Source organism: Hemicordylus capensis, chromosome 3, assembly GCF_027244095.1.
Source record: "Hemicordylus capensis ecotype Gifberg chromosome 3, rHemCap1.1.pri, whole genome shotgun sequence".
NCBI classification, from domain to species: Eukaryota; Metazoa; Chordata; class Lepidosauria; order Squamata; family Cordylidae; genus Hemicordylus; species Hemicordylus capensis.
In genome coordinates this window covers 321,963,082-321,981,319 of record NC_069659.1, presented here as the reverse complement: position 1 = coordinate 321,981,319, position 18,238 = coordinate 321,963,082, and positions in this window count along the sequence as shown.

The following is an 18,238-nucleotide window of genomic DNA, read 5'->3' as shown; positions in this document are numbered from 1 at the left end:
TGGACAAAAAAGCTGTCCTACCCAGCTCGCACCTCCCACATGATCACTCTCCCCACTTCCTGCCCTGATCTTGGAGTTTACACGACCATTGATCAGGAGCACGCCCGGCTCTCCGACCCTGGCTGGGTGCTCCTCCTACCCAGAAGGGGATCATATGAATAAGCCTAGTGAAGTCATTATGGGCCAGGAGTGGATTTATAATGATCATGATGCAAATTTTGGGCGGTATAGAACAATATTTTAAATAAATAAATAAGTGCCCCAGCCCTTCTTTTTTTTACTTTTTCAATCTACTTATTGTTCTTTATGCTTTTAATTTTTAAACAATACAGTAAATTCTCTATTCACTTTAATTGCTGTGCACTTGCCACTGTGACCAGTTGCATGAACCAGCTCAACTAATTTTACCATATAGATTACTGTGAAAGCACATAAAAATGAATTCAGAACAAATTCACCCTGAAATGAGTTTCACCCTGATGAATTGGAGCCGTGTTTACTCCCAGCTTTCCAAAGGAACAGTTACCTTAGCAACTACTGCAGCACATGGGACTAGCTGTCTACTGCATCTGACAGCACAGAATATCTATCAATCAATCAGTCAATCAATCAGCTTTATTTTGGTCACCAACCAGCTTCATCCAAATACAACAAAGTTACCATACAATAAAAGCATACAATTATTATCCAAACATTCCTTATTTAGGCTTAATTAAATAATCTCACCTTTTACATATTGCAGCACAGAATTATTCAGTTTTATATGTAACTCCTGGATATTTGTCAGAAAAAAGATAGGTTAGAGAATTCATCTGAATGTCCTTGAAAACTTGCTAATAAGGGGGAAATTAAAGACCGAGGTCATTATAAAACGGCAATAAAGTATCATATGCCCTATCGACTTGACCTCCTCTGCACCACATGGGCAGACATGATCTTTATATGTAATTTTTCTAATTTGATCCTCTAGGATCTTTGAGGGAAGAACATGACAATTCCTAGACAATGCAGAGCTTTTACAATGGCAAGGTTTAATATTCTTCCCTCAAAGAATATCAAACCTCACCATTGTAAAAGCTCTGCGATGACGGGGAATTATGAGGGATATAAAGTATGTTGGTTCCATGTTATGTTCCTGTCTCCAGTTTTTGTTGGAGACAAAACATTTTTATTGCTTTCATAGTAATAAATATGGTAAAATTAACCGAGCTGGTTCATGCAACTAGACACAGTGACAAGTGCACAGCAATTAAAGTAAAGAAAGTATATGCTGTATTGTTTAAACACCATGGCACATATTTAATGCCATGTGTTTAAAGTTAAAGTGTGCTGTCAAGTCGATTTCAACTCCTGGCGCCCACAGAGCCCTATGGTTTTCTTTAGTAGAATACAGGAGGGGTTTACCATTGCCTCCTCCCGCACAGTATGAGGTGATGCCTTTCAGCATCTTCCTATATCGCTATTGCCCAATATAGTACCAACGGGGATTCGAACCGGCAGCCTTCTGCTTGTTAGTCAAGCATTTCCCCTCTGCACCACTTAAGGTGGCTTGGCACATATTTAGCCACTTGAAATACCACATGCAGAAATTTTGTCTGTATAGCTTCCGGTGATACGAGTCTCCCATGTGGGCCAAGTTGAACTCCATATAGAAGCTGCAGTATAATCTTGGTTTCAAATAATTTAATAGCTGCGGGTACAAAACGACCTCCATTACCCTGAAAATATCTCAGGATTGCAGCTGCACTCTGTGTAGTTTGTAACACATAATCCCTCTGTGCACACCTTTTACTGGATGCATGTAATATTACCCACAGGTATTGGAAATAATGGGTCTGTGAATATTATTTCCATTAATGTACCACTGATACCTCCTTGGTGGTGGTTGTTTTTGTTTGTTTGTTTGTTTTGCAGAAACCACCACTTTAGTTTTTTGGTAAGTTATAGATAAGCTTTCTTTACTACAATACACTGCAAGACATAGGGCACTCTTAAGTCCAATGGGCGTCTGTGACAAAATGGTTGCATCATCTGCATAAAGCAGTACTGAAATATGTCTTTTTGCCAATTTAGGTGGGTGTGAATCTAAAGTATTTAAAGAAGATTCAACTGATGAATTTATATACAAATTAAACGGGGGGGGGGGAGAATGCAGCCCTGTTTAACCTCTCTTCTTGTTGGTATTACATTTGAATGGTTGGTATTAGATTTGAAAGGTATCCATGAGGGTTACATCTAACCTGAAGTACTACTGTATAAATTATGTATAAGTAGAAACAGTCATTTATCTATTGAAGTTATTGCCAATTTCCTCCACAGTTCTTCTCTACAGATGGAATCAAAAACCACTCTGAAATCTATAAAGGTGACATACAGGGCTGACTTTGGTTTGTAGTATATTTTTCAATTAAGTGTTGTAAAACTTGGCATTGATTCAGACAGCATCCCTCCCTGAAACCCACCTGTTCCTCAACCAGAATATTCTCCTGGTCAACCCAATCTGATCATTTTCCTCAAAGATGTCAAACGTATAATTTGTTTATGACACTTAAGAGGCCAATTCAGAATATCGTAATCCATCTTTTTTGCATGCTTGAATTGTTATTGATGGAAAGCTTGGGATTCAGCTGTGAAGATGAATGCCTCTGTAGATAGATAAACTTTATTACGATTGTAGATCAGACTGTACAACAAAAAACATTACATAAGTGTAGCAACCTATATTCAAGTCCCTCTGCCTATTTCTTTCAGACATCTGTCCCTGTGAGTGACATCCCACTGCCTAGCTTATTCACTTGGTAATGTCCTAAATGTTGATATGTCTCAAACTCTTTATAACTTTACCTATGTTTAGGCATCAAGAGCCCACATTCAGTGCTTCCTATTCCTATCCCAGTTGTCCATACATGATGTTTCAGTCCATGTTGCTCCTTGTTGATGAGGAGCATGTAACTGAGAAGTGGGTTCATGTCCCTATCAAACTTGTAGGTTACAGTTTCATAGGAACATAGGAAGCTGCCTTAAATCAAGTCAGACCATTGACCCTTCTAGTTCAATATTGTCTACACCGACTGGCAGTGGCTCTCCAAAGTTCCAGGAGTCTCTCTCAGCCTTATCTGGAGATGCCAGGGAATGAACCTGGGTCCTTCTGCACACAAGCAGATGCTCTACCACTGAGATACAACCCCAGCCCTTAAGGGGAATAACTTGCAGCTCTTGCCTGTAGTCACCCATCTAAGATCCTTTCCCCTGTATTTCTAGTCCAGTATGAAACCTGGGAAGAACTGGTCCACACCTATTTGGTATAGTCTGGCAAGCTGGTTAAGATTATGGAATAAATGCATCAACTTTGGAGGGTTGCCCAATCAAAGGGACAGAAAGTTGTTGCCTGAGGTGAACTAGGAGAAATGGAGGGGCTCCTCTCTTTTTCAGGGATTGTTTGATTATTCCCTCTTTACTTTAAAGCAAGTCCCCTTGAGTTCAAAGGAGCTTACTCCTGTGCAAGAGTGCACATAGAATTGCAGGATTGGTTCATCAAACTGGTGCTTGAAAAGGGATTCACTCGGTGTATACTCCTGCCCTGCATCCTCTTTCCCAAAGTGTTCAGCCAGATATTTCCAGGAAGCACCAAGAAGTACAGCAAGAAACTTGCCTACCTTCACCTCACAGTACACCTATTCCCAATGCAAAACCTTTAAAGAAACCTTTCTATTACAGAAATCAGACCTCTTGTTTTGGAACTTTTGTTGAAATGCAGTATATGAATATCTGTCGTATTCGTTCTTTGACCCAGTTATCAAGATGTTAGTATACAATCTACTCAGAAGTTTCCCTGTCCAAACCATACTGAAATGAATGGGATTTTCACTTGTTAATAACACTTCTTGTTACACAGAAGAATTTCCTAGTAGTTGCACCTTTATTTGCATAGAATTCTAATCTACACCATCCCAATGGGTGTTGTAAGCTTTGGAAGTACACTGTGATTGTCATAACTACAGATTTGTCATACTTTTGGAATCCGTATCTGATTCTGTTTTAAACAGATTAAGAGGGTATTCATACAACCATTCAGGAGGGCTTCAAAATCTTACCTTCCCCCCAGACGATCCCTTGGACGTTGCTGGTCACATGGACCATACGCCAGGCAGTGTGGAGCTCTGGAGGCTGGGATAACACATCCCGGTCTCCAGGTATCCCACAAGGTACCACATGCTGAGCATGGTGAACTGGGGGATTCTTGCAGGGGATGGGAGCTCTAGATGTCCATCTCTGTGTCACCTTGGGCTGTGTGCCACATGAGGAGAGACACAACCACAGAGCATGGGATAAGGGAATGCTCATTCCCTTAACCCTGACTTGAAGCCAGGAAGTTATCCAGACATGGCTTCATGCCATAGTAGAGCATCTGAAGAGAGAATCTGCTTCACAGCAGTTTCACAGCTGTTTAATTTGGGGGATTAAATAGACTGTTCACATGGGGTTGGCTCCTCTCCGCATTCCCTGCAGATCTTTTTCCTGTGTGCGTTCCCACAGCATGCTTCAGGTTTTTTCTCCAACCAATCACATCCCAGAGGAGGAGGCGAGAGACCCTTTGTTGTTCTTGTTAGTTTGGCAGTTTGGCAATCAAAACAACAGAACGCTTAACCCGAAGCATTATCTCAGTGAATGTATCTGAGTAGGTGTTCGTAGAAATCACTCCCAATTTTGGGGGGTCATTTTTATCCTTACGGCATGCATAACAACTGAGGAATTCTCTAGGATAATTTATTCATGTGAACCAGGGGCGTAGCTAGGGGAGAGGGGGCCTGCGTTCATCCCTCTTTCAGGTGGCCCCCCAGACTGAGGGAGATAATGAAGAAAATAGGGAGGGATGTAGCTGGAGGGCCCTCTGGAGCTGGGGGCCCGTGTTCTTTGAACCCTTTTGTTCAATTATAGCTATGCCCCTGATGTGAACAAAATCAACAGGCTCTATTTTTCAGTGATTCATTCCCCACCACACACATGAATTATCCCACAGTTTCCTTTCTCGACTTGCAAACATGAATGAGAAGTTGGAGAGACGCTATCCTGGGCTTACTTCTTGACAATTCATATTTTGTCAGGGCTTAATTAGTACTAGGACCCACCTAGAACCATTCCAAACTATGTGAAGCAAAGAAAAAAAGCCCCCTTGAGCATGTGCAGAGTGCCATTGTAGTCCAACCAAGTCCAAGACTTGAGTCCCAGCACCTCTCATTTTTGAAAATTAAGCTCTGAGTTTCCAACACATGGTGAAAAGCCACACCTCCATTAACCCCCCCCCCCAAACAAACCTTGCACCAATCCTTTCTTTATAAGGGTCACCACCACCACTTGCCAACACTGTTCTCTGAGCCCAGCCTGGAATGGATTTTCTAGGTTCACCAGACTTTTTAACACAGCTAGAAGCAAATGCAATTTCCCCCTGCCCAAACCCCACCTGTGAAAGCTGTGCTCTGATGGAGAAATTCCAGGAATTCTGGGTTCATTTAATGAGCAGAGGCCCTCACTGTCCATCAGGTTCAAGCTTTTATTGATTACAACACACCAAGTGTCTCTCTTCCAAGAGCACACACTCAGGCTTTTGGCAAGAGTCTTTTATACTGTTTACATACAGGCTATAGGACTAAGCACAGAGCCAAAGTTTCAAGGTGTACACCAATCATACTAGTACAAGCAGAATAATGCTTAGCCATTGGTAGACAAGGCGAACCAATTACAAGGCAGAAACCAGCAATAATGCACCAGTTAGCTTTTAGCTGTGCTTATGCCTAGTCAGGCAGGGCAAGCTGTGGTCAACAGGCAGGGCAGAGTATTGTTTCCAAGAAAAGGGGCCTTTGTTCTGCAAGGTGCAGAAACGTGTGACCTTTAGGACTTACGTAGGTAAAACAGCTAGGTGAAAGAGGACAGTGGAATTTTCCTTCATCAGCTCTCTGCACCATAATGCTGCCTCCCCATCACCAGTGAAAGCATGTGTGGCTGGCTCTGTTTTGCCCATGCTCCATCCTAGGTAAACACTGCCAAAGCTGCATGATTGACCACAGTTAGTTTCTCTCCCCTCCAGCCTTTGGTTTCCAGTCAGCTTTCTGGGAAAAGGCAGGCTATGGGGGAGGGGGAAAGAGGGCAGCCTTGAAAAAGTACACAGCAATCAGTACTTCCAGTGTCCAAAGCTCTTTGCTATATTTCTCTTATTACAGATTCTGAAAGAGCACTGGCTCTCTGTTTAGCCCATTTCAATAACAGCTTGGATTCTTCCCAAGCAAAGCTAGCCACAGTCGGGAAAGCAGACAATAAGGAACACAGCTGTCAAACTCCTCTTCCTTGTGGAAGACCAGCAAAACAAGTTACCAAGCAGCCCTCTCTACTGACTCTTGGTGTCCCGTAAATCCACCCAGGAAATATTTTTTTAAAAACGAAACACAAAAGTGTGAGTTTTGAAAAAAGCCGATTTATTGGCAATGGCCCCTCCACACATTGCAGAGAAGCATCAGGGCATTCCAGAAACCTCAGTTTTTTCAGGAAAGGCTACTGCAAATAGAGGATTTTTTTTTTTTTAAACTCCAGACATAATTTGAGCTAAGCTAGAATGTGCAGCGCTGATTTGGGGAAAGCCAGAATCATGTGTGAACTGATCTCTGATAGCCCACTGTGACTTGGGGGGAAATCCAGCTAATATGTGAACTCACACCCTCCATTTTGGAGGAAATGCGATCTAAAAGCCATGTGTATAAAAGTCCCAGGCTAAGAAGGCAAATCCCAAAAGTTCTTCCTTAACCTGGGTTAGGCTACATGTGAGAACAGCCTCTGTCCAGAGGCAAGGACTGGCCAGTAAGTCATGAAACACGACCAGGAAGCCTGTGTGTTCCAGAACTTTTTATTAATAAAACAATTTCACGTGTTGTGAGCCCCTTTCTGCAACTCCCTGAGGCGGTTCCCACGATCTGTGGGAGCCGCCTGGAAAGGGTTAGCAGGGAGAGCGGGCTTAGCCCACTCTCCCCACAAACGACCCAGCAGTCTGCTCTGGCTTGCCGAACCGGCCACCCACATGACTGCCAACTCCGTTACGGAGCCGGTGAGGGCTGGGAAATTGGGGGCTGCACGGCCCCCACAAACTCCAGCATGCCCTGCGCGAGTGCACAGGGCATGCTGGAGACAACCCCAAGCCGGGAGGCTGCTTTTAAGCCTCCCGGTCAGGGGTCTACTCGTGAGTTGGAACAGAGCCGCGCCACAGCAACTCACGATCATAGAGCCAGAGTTAGCGGAGTGCTTGCTCCACTAACCTGGGCTTAGGGGAGGGTTATTTAAGTGGGTGACTCACTTAAGAACAACTGGGCTCGCAGCCAAGCCCGGTGGTTCTCACGATGGGAGAATTTGGGCTAGCCTCTGCGAGTCCAATTTTCTCCCATCGTGTGAATAGCCTCCCTGTGTCATAAGAACATAAGAACAGCCTTGCTGAATCAGGCCCAAGTCCCATCTAGTCCAGCATCCTGTTTCACACAGTGGCCCACCAGATGGGAAGCCCACAGGCAAGAGGTAACTAATGTCCACAGGTAATTTTCAGGTGGCTGATAAACATATGACACCTCCTTCTTGGGGGGGGGGGAATTGAAAGTAATCTTCAAATCACTTTCTCTAGAGCAATACCAATAAAAGCAGTGGGGCAATTTCAAAGCAATAGGTTTGAGGAGGAGAGCCCAAGATGATCTTCCATCTTTCCTCCCTCTTGTTTTGTTGCATAATTAATTTTGGCACAGGAACATGTTCTTGTATTCAGCATGTATCATCCTCACAGCTGGTGTACTCTCCACCTCATTATACAAAGACCCACATGACACTCTCATCTTGTTGGCTCTTCGAGAAATTCTACAAGGTGGGTGGAGTAATTAAATCAATAACCTTAGATCAAATGAGTTTGCTGGCATTTCTTCAAGGCAGATTTTCTCATTTTTAAGTGCATATTAACTCCATAAGAGATGAAGACACAGGTGGGTGTTGAATCTGAACACAATGGAGAGTGCGCAGTACAGGCAAGCTCTTTTCTCTATTGCAGAGTGGATTTTACAGTCACATACAGAATACAGAGATGATGCAGTCTCTAGCTGGTGAGCTTGTGCAAATATTGGCCTTGTTTTGCACAGCTTTACTCTCCTTCTACCACAATCAGTTCCGATTTTGCTTTCACTCCTTGCACAATGTTTCTGCCCATAATGCTTTATTTAAACTTGGCCTCCACAATCCCATGGACAGTCATGCATGCTAAAGTCCATTGATAGATTTCAATAGGCCCATGTGCTTCAGGATTACAAGGCAATAAAGTGTATTTTTCCCTCCAAACTGGAGTCTATTCTTTTCTCCACCCCTTCCCTTTCTTGAAAAATACTTTAAAATCTAATGATTAATTTTAAACCACACACACTCTTTGATCTTGGAGAAAATCCATCATAATATCCCTAATTAAAAAAACCCAACCCTGTTGAAACCAAAATCAGTCAAGTTAAATTAGAGCTCTAAGAAATTACATTTGATTATAGTCATTCTAAAATAAATGAAGTCAGATTATTTTTCTAATATGTCATTTGTGATAACATTTTCTGCTAAGAATTATCCTGATTTAGAGTTTGTAAAAGGCATTGCTATAATCAGAAGTGGTATTAGAAGAACACATTTTCAAGAGCTCGGCAATTTTCTGTTAATCAAAATCTTTTCCTTCCCAACTGATTGATCTGGATTTTTTTGTTTGTTTGTTTGTTTGTTTAAAAAAATATTTTCAAGGCCCTTGTTATTTCCTTGGCAGATTGTCTGCTTCACCATCCTAATTTAATAAAAACACAGTGAAACACATGGAGAAAGGGTGCTTCTGAGACATAAGGGGCACCCATTTGCTTGTGTATTTCACTTATAGTTGTTGTTTTTAAACTACACAGCATTTTTTTAGTTGAAGTGTAAATATCCAGAGCAAGTAGCTACTTCAAATATACTATCTGGTCACTATAGCAAAAGAAGCAATTGCTGTCTTACCAGAACCAGGAAGGAGAGGTCATTTCTTATCACCAGCCTGTCAAGGTTTCAGCCGAAGGTGGTCTCCCCTCCCTTTTCCCAGCAGCACAGCTTATTATCAGCTGAATGTCCCTGTGGTGTACTGCTGAGCATGTTATAGAATCGCTAACGTGTGTGCAAAAGGGAAAGGAAAGGTTCTGTGGGACTCAAAAGCAAACACCATCTTAACATTGAAGAAAAGATATCACCAGACACATTTATTTTGTATGTTTCATTTCCCCAAAATGAAGTTGGCAGCCACTGAAGATATTCCAGGAAGAGGGTTGTTAGACTTTGAAGCTATTCACACGTGCAGGCAAAAATGGACAAAGGAAGCCCAGCTCAGTTTTGCCTGCGCGTATGTACCGCCGGGATTGAGCCTGATCCTAGCAGCACCTCAGTGGCAAACCCACCTCTGTAGTCACCTTCCAAAACAAGGTTAGGAGAGCAAGTGCTCTCCTAACCCCGTTTTTGTGATCGTCTGCCAACTGTGGCTGCTTGCAGCCAGGGCTGGCAGACTGCACGGCTCCCGGCCAGCTTCAGGGAGGGGAGGGGGATCCATTCACACAACCATGAAACCAGGGGCAGGGAGGGCTGTGGGGAGAAGGCAGAATCACTCAAAGCTTCCCCCCAGTTAATTGTGCTGTTCCCCGAGCTGTGCCGCTCACCTGCCCGCCCACAGGCATGCGGTACGGCATCTAGAGGCCAGGGGAATGAAGCCCAGCCTCCAGAAATTACACAGTGCCCTGCATGAGGATGCACTGAGGCATTTCCCCATTGCTGGGTGTTCTTGCCTCCCAACTGTATGAATGCTTGGGCTGCAGGCGAGCACACCCTTTCACCCCAGTCCCCAGTCATGTGCATATTCAAACTGCCTGTAGTCATGTGCATGGTCATGTGCCTACTTGGGCCTGTTAAGAGAACAGCCTGTTTGGGGGCTTCCAGCAGCACCCCTGAATGTGATTGGGAACAACAGACTTGCAGTTTCCATTTTGACTAGCTAAACTTGTGGGATCGCAGCCTCACCATTTGCTTACAAGGGCTAACTCCCAAGGATAAGTCACCTAGCAGGTAGCATGGGAAGGTGACTCCAGGTCAAGCCTAACACACAGCTGAAAGGGGAACTATTCTTCGTGCTTTCCTCCCAGCATGGAGAGGATGCCGAGTAGAGCTGAGTTAAGGAGAAGTTATTTATCTAAAGGAGTAGCTGAAACTCATCTCCCTGTTGGCACAAAGGATTAACCTTCTAGCTAATCACCTTCACAAGAAGAGCAGACAACATTGCAGCAGACTCATTCCTCTAACATAAGCATTAGTGGTTGGTATGAAGCATGGGGAAAGTGCTCATTAGGTGAAAGAAATGCCAATCTTCCATCTGGAAGGTATTCCTGACCTGAGATAAGTTCTGAGTCCGCCTATTCATTTTTTTAAACATACAGGTTGTCTAAACCTCTTCACTTCATTATGCTTTAGAGCACACCCACCTAGGACTGAACAGCACAAAATGTATTGTTTGGCCACCACAGACGCTACCCTTCTCAGCAAAGAAGGGTGCTCAGTATTTGGCCGCGAGGCAGACTTCTGCCTAGTTGTACCACAAACCCCATCAAACAGTGTGCTTCATCTCTCAACTTACCCGTTGCATGTCCACACATCTGGGCACCAGCTATTCCATCTGGTTATGCCTTGGCCCTCACGCCCATCAAACTTACAACCTCCAGTTTTGCCCTGTCTCCTGGCCCAATCTGCACAGCACGCTTGGCTGCATCAGGGAACTGGTCTCTTGGGATCAGACCACCTTTAGACTTTTACTGGCTTCCTGACTCGTGAGTAGCATGTATGCTCCACTCTTGCTTTCCATTTTCCTGCTTGCTTCTGGAGAGAGGTCCCTCAGCACGCGCTGAGCAACAAATGTCCACCAACACACCACTGGAAGGATACAAGTATACTAACCAATCTCTGCTCCACACTTTTGTTCCCCTCTCTCCGTGCTCTCTTTTAAGTCTAAAGCTATTTCTTAAAGGCCCGTTTCTCTGGCCAGCCTTGAGCTGATTCTGATTTTGAGTTTTGTTAGTCTTATAAGTTAATATTGTTTTGGTCAATGATTCAAAGGTACAAGATGCATAAATTGTCCAAAAATGTATAAATAACATTTGTTTGTACCCATGGAATCTCCCTCACCTCCTTTTTGTGGTTGTTGTGGGGTACAGCCTCCCCTTTTCATTTATGATTTAAATGTGCTAATCATAACAGTGAAGAGGGCACTTTAAGGTATTCGAATGCAACTTGATAATAGTCTGTTGCCTTCACAGTTTTGCTTGCCAGCTGGAATAGTTAGAAGAAAAGGTAGTCAGGATGTTCTTGTTAAAGAATCGGTGACCCTCTAAACTATGCATTCCACTAACAGATTTTTAAGCCACCTGTTGCTGCAAAAATAATGGAAGATATGCTTTTTAGAAATGTTTGAGTTTGATGGTGATCAAAAAAGAATCAAGATTCCAGGATTCAGAAATAGCTAGCACACATAACTGATGCACTCAAACTTAGACTTCTGTTTATTCCAACTTACAGTAAGTCCCCAAGTCAGAATCAAATCATCTAGTTAGGATTTATGCATTTGACAATTTGGCATACAGAATAAGTCTCTCCTTCCAAGCTTTGGTATGATTTATTTTTCTTCTAATTAAAGAGAAAAGATTGTGTCTGCATGAATTAATTTATTTTTGCTATGTTGCCTGGCCTTAGGGAGCAGGAATCAAGAACATTTACATATCTGCAGCTGCCAGATCAACTACAATGGTTTATGGATGGAGATCTTAAAATATGCCTGTACTGTATGTTAATTCATAATAATCTTGAATACAAAAGTAGCCATGTTGATTATGAAACATGTATAATGTCAAAAAAATTGAATCAGATGAAGGTAGCTTTTGTTTTGAAAGACATATCTGAAACAATTGCATGTGTTTAATAAAGTCTCTATTTTTTTATTATTCTGGCTTCTCATATTTATTTTATTTATGTATATAGTACCCTTCAGTATAGACATTTCCAGGGTGGCTCCTAATGTAAGGAATGAATCACAAACACAATAGCAAAACAATTAAAATATAAAACAGCAACCGCCTTTCCTTTTTAAAGAAGGATTTAATAATTAGTTTTAATTGGGTTTGTTGTTTTAATTCTGTTTTAGTCCTGACTGCTATTTTATCTTGCTGTTGTTTTGTTCTTATGTTTGTGTTGTTGTTGTTGTTGATTTCTCATTTTATTGTGCTGGAGGGTCAGGATAGAATTATTTTAAGTGAATACATGGATGAAAATGGCAGCTGCAAAGCAATCATGTTAAAAAGCCTGCTTTTTTTTTAAAAAAAAAATTTCTCCTGGTACCAAAAACCCATTAGAGAGGGTGTTAGGTGAACTACCATGGGAAGAAAGCCCACCTTCAAATCTTGGTGCCATGTGGGCAGAGGAAGTCGGTAGAATGTTGAACGGTAGCTGGGGAACTGGATTTGGGAGGGCCAGAAGTGGGTGCTCCCTATCCCCAACACTTACCCAGGCAACAGACTTGCTGGCAGTTGTGTAAAGCTGACCAAATATCCAGTTATGCCTTTCTGGTTTGAAATAGTTGCTGGATTTAGGGCTGTCACAGATTGGTTTTACCCTGTGCTTGTTTTAATTATTGTGGAGTTCAGTCCTATCCACATTTTCTCAGAGCAAGTTGTAGAATCCAAGGGAAAGAGTTGTGGTATACAAGGACAAGGCAGTGGAGTGGAATCAGGGATATCAATCATTTAATGAAAAAAGATATTATGTATGTCTGCAAGTGCAGACTGTTTTTCAGTGCTCTTGCTGCTGGCTGTTTGTTAGCCCCGCCTCTACTCCAGGACTGGAATACAAGGAACTAAAGCCCCATTCAAAAGCTGGCCTGGGTCAAGGAATGGGTTAACCAAAATAACCACAGAAATCTCATGGGTTAGTTACTGTGGTACTTACCCTTGTGTAAGTGCATAGGATTAGATCCTTATACTGATTTTACTTTCTTTTAAAAATTCTTTTTAACCTGGAGAACCCTGCATTGTGGAATAAAAGACACAGCATTTTTTTTTAAAAAATGTCACTGGTTCACAATAGTGCAAATACCACAAAACATTTCCCTTCAGGTAGAATTTCTTCCCCACCCCTATTCTCTTGTTATTTGTCACTGTTCTTTGGCTTTCAATACACCCAGGAACTTTAGAAACATGATCATCAAAGGCAGGCTTGTTAAAATAATCCCCAATGTGTTTATTCTTTGAAAGTACATTAAGAAGTTAATAGAGTTTCCAGATACAAGTGTGCAGAGAAATGCTGTGCATTACATAGGCACGGAAGCCTCATCCTCTCCTGTGTGTGGATTACAACCATGACTCACATATTGATCCTGAAGAAAAAGCCTGCCAATCTTTCCTCCTATGACTCTTCCAGGCCTCTGCTCTCCAAGTCTCGTAGAGCTGCATTTCCTTTGAAGCATTAAGTACCTCCCTTAACACAGTCTTTCTTGCAAGATGAGCCAGTCGTGGAAAAGCAACTGAACCGCTCAGCGGTTCCCTAAATCAGATTATCTCATGTATGTTTTGATTTTGTTTCTTTCTCCGTTTCAGTTCCCACTAATGAAAGTAAAATGCCTTTATAATACTGCATTCCATCTGGGTATCTCAAGAATGGGCCCGTTCAGATGAATGTTAAACCTGCACAGACAAGAACTTCAGGGCCATGCTGAGAATGTGCCTTCTCGGATGTGCTGAGTGCTCTCAGTGCATCCTTTAATTGCATGAGAGGGGTGTTCATCTGAATCACCTCTCTAAATGTGCTCCAGAGCCCACAGTTGTTTGTGTTATGTCATCTGAATACTAAGTAGAGGGGCAATTCAGATGTTTAAACAGGGTTTGGGATAGGGATGTGCACGAAACTGGTCCGGAGGCCCTTTACGGTTCGAACCGGTTCGATATCACCCGCTGGTGATATCAGGGTGGGTGTGTTCTCAGCATGGGCCACATAAGCTATTGTGTATGCAGGGCTCTGTTCATCTGAATTAGCCCACTACAAACATCTTTCCCCAAAGAATCCTGGGAGCTTTAGTTTGATGAGAATGCTGTAACCCCTCAAGACTTCTTCATAGAACTATAGTTCCCAGGAGCACTGGAGACATTATATGACTATTAAACTAGCTTAAGTCCATAGTATTGAACAATTAAAACACTGCTGATTTAAAATATGCCCTTATTAACAGGCTGCAGTTCCCTGCCCCCACCCCATCAAGATGCATTGTTAGCCTACGTTCCTTAAGGAAAGTAAGCTTATGAGATAACCCGGCATTCTGTATGTGTGTGAGTTCCCATGAATTTAGCAATGCCTGGACCAATATGAACCAAACTGGGTACAGCTGTACAGATACAAAGGGACATCACAATGGCATAGTTTGTAATTATATCATACACCCCAATTCAAAATGGTGGACGCGTAAATGTTTGAGGCACAAGTGGGTAAACTGTAGAGAAGTGCACGGAACCAGTTTGGAGGCCCTTTAGGGGCCTCTGAACCAGTTCAAATGGCGATCGGTTCTGCCAGTTCAATGGCGGGTGTGTGTGTGCTGCTTTAAGAGTGGGGGAGGGTGCACTCACTCCTCCCTCCACTCTTCCCCTGCTGGCGCTCCTTTTCTCTAAAGTCCATCCGGGCAACAGTGTACCTCCCTGCCATCCTGTTACCCCTGTTGACCGGATACAACCAGAAGTATCTGACGCACCTGGCAGATGCAGGCGCATTGGATACATCTGGTTGTATCTGGTAAACAGGGGCAATGGGGCTGCAGAGAGGTACTCTGCCGCCCCGATGGACTTTAGAGAAAAGGAGCACCGGTGGGAGAAGGAGGGGTAAGTGCACCCTCCCCTGCTCTTAAAGCAGCGCCCCCACCACCATCAAACCACCCCCACCTGGTTCTGTGCACATCCTACTAACCTATGGACAGTCTGATTCGAAACAGTGACACATAGGGACACCTCAATGGCATAATTTGTGGTGGTGATGTCATTCACCCCAATTCCAGATGGCAGACTTATGAACATTTGAGGCACGAATGGGCTAACTTATGAACCACCTAACCAATTTGAACCAAATTTGCTAAAGCTGAAGGGAGAAATAGGGACAAATCAAAGGTGTAGTTTATAATGAAGTCATCCAGCCTGATTCAGATGGTGGACGCATGAACATATGAGGCGCAAGTTGGCTAACTTGTGGACAGCCTAAGCAATTTTGACCACATTTGGTGCAGTTGTAGAGAGTGACACAAAGGGATACCTCAATGACATAGTTTGTGATGATGTCATCCACCCCAATTCAAGATGGAGGACACGTTAACATTTTAGAAGCAAGTGGGAACAGATTTGGAACAAATTTTATACAGTTGTGGGGACACATAGGGAAACCTCAAAGGCCTAGTTTTTGATGATGCCATCCACCCCAATTCAAGATGGTGGACATATGAAGGTTTGAGGCACATGTGGGCTGATTTGTGAACTACCTAACCGATTTGGACCAAATTTAGTCCATTTGTAAGGATAGTGAAAGGAAAGTAGGCAGATTCATTTTTACCAGAACGTCTTGTTTTTAATACAACAGCTCATGACAATTGCTGAAGGTGTGATCTGTCTTAAGAGGCATTCTTTCTGCCTCATACAGGAGGGGCTTCTCCTGTATGGTGATGGTGGCCTAATTACAGATTTGTTTGTATCTAGGTTTAATGTGGGTTACCAACATTCACATAATTGTGTGAAACTATACCCAGGTGGTGTATAGTTTGACATTCCCACCATGGCATGGATTCACACAATCACACTAATGTTGGTAACCCACATGAAACCTAGATTCAAATGAATGTGTAAACCAGGCCAATGTCTGCTATGAAACAAATACATAGTCTAAAAACAAATAAAGGAGACTTCTTAACTTCATGACAATTGTTTTTACTCATATCTAAATTACACTGATGAATTAATTGACTAAAACTCATACAACTGATCAACTAAAATTTCTTTAATTGGCTATTTGTTGTATTCTATCTAGAATTCCTTTACGTTTTGTTAATTAGAACTATATCCCAGTGAGGATCTTGTAGAGCAAGCCTGCTCAACTTTGCCCCCCAGCTGTTTTTAGACTACAACTCCCATAATCCTTAGCCACAGTGGCCAGGGATTATAGGAGCTGTAGGCCAACATCTTCATGAGGGCCAAAGTTGAGCAGGCCTGCTATAGAGGGGGGGGGGTAGGTAGGGATACATAGGAAAGGGAGGGACAGGAGATGGAGAAAACTGGAATTGTTTCTGGAAAATGCTTAGTTAAACATACAATTGCTTTATATTTATGAGGGAACCAATTATAAATCACTGTGACTAATCAGGAAAAGAAGGCATTAGGTCATTTGAACATTGATGGTGGTTTATTTTATAGACTACCCCATTCAGAAGACTACACTTTTTTTAATGCTTTAACATGTGAATTGGGCTTATTTTAAATGCAATGCAAGCAGTAAATGACCTGACATTAACCTGAGAATGTGAGCAAAGGAATGTCATATAAACAACCTGAAACAACCTGCTCATCACAAAACAAGAGTTATTGATTCAGGCTAAGGACCCTGCAGCAAACAGCCTCTGAAAACCACTTCTGGTATCCCTGATAAAGCAGAAGAATTGCAAAGTTGCTACAAGGTGAGTTTTGAATCTGACCATGGCAGCTGCTGATTAGAAACCACACCACTCCCCTCCCATTTCAGCCAGCAGCTGCCATTTTTAAAAGTGCAAGGCTGAAGTTTCTTCATTGTCTCTTTAAAAGCCACCATTAGCATCTTTATAATTTAAAAGGCTGCAAGCAGATCGTGATGTCCTGTTTCCCAAGCATCATCTCTTTTAAATAATTGATGTGTTTTGCCATTTTCAAATTGGGATGAGCAGGACAGAGGAGGGGAAGCCAGTTGAATGATGCATCTCAACTTAAGTATTAATCAAGCAACAACCTAGTTGTATTTACAGAACGCAAAGTGCATCGCTTTACCTTGCTTGACGATCTTTGTACCTAGAACCACTGGCTGACATAGAAGGAAGGAAGCACTGTTACAGCAAGAGGAGCAGCCTAACATAACTTCCCAGTAGGGATGTGCCGTAATGCAATTCAGCATCCAGATCGCAGCACAGCCCCTTTAAAATTGAGGGTTTCTACAACAACAACCTCTCCTTCCCCTTCCTTTAACATGGAGGAGAGCAGGTCCATCCTGCTCCTCCTCTACCCGCCACCATTGCCATACTTGCAGTGTCCCCCCCACCCACACCAGCTATTAGTGTGCACTAGCACCACTCTCTTCCAGCTTGCATGGTCAGCATGATTGCTGACCACACAAATGACCACCACGCATGTGCAGAGACCCTTTCTATGCTGGTGCTGCATGGGGGCAGCTGGGGGCGTGTGGTGCTGGCAGACACTGATAGCTGGGGAGAATGGAGCAAGTACAGCAATGGTGGTGAGTGGAGGAGGAGCAGGGATGGGCCTGCTCTCTTCCATGTAAAAGGAAGCCCTCAGTTTTAAAGGGATTGTGCTGTGATTCAGATGCCGAATCGTGTTTCAGCACAACCCTACTTCCCCCAACTGCATCGGCACACAGAGGAAGGGGCAATTTTTGGCAATCTCCTCTTCCCCAGGAAGCCTTCTGTGCCACCCCAAAATATGTCCCTATAGGCTGCACAGCACTCAGGGACATATTTGTAGGTCAGGTGCAGTTGGGAAGTGCTGTTAGCAGTACGTGTCCAAGGATTGGTGGTGCCACAGGGAAAGCCTGACTTTAGCACCCCCATCCCCTTCACCTGTGTGGACAGGCACCTTCTGTCAGGTGGGCAGGTGGCTCCTGTTGGCTGCCCACTTGCTCTCCTTGCAACTTTCACCTGGCATTCCTGCTACCAACTGCTTCTGGACAGCCAGCCTGCCACAGCATGTTATAATGACATTGTTGTGGGACATGGCAATGTGATTATAATGCGCCACAGCAGGCTGGCTGCCTGGAAGCAGCTGGCAGCAGTGGCAGCAGAGGTGGCGAGGAGAGCAAGTGGAAGGCCTCACAGGTGATAGGTATGGGAAGAGCCCACTCATTTGCCTGCCTG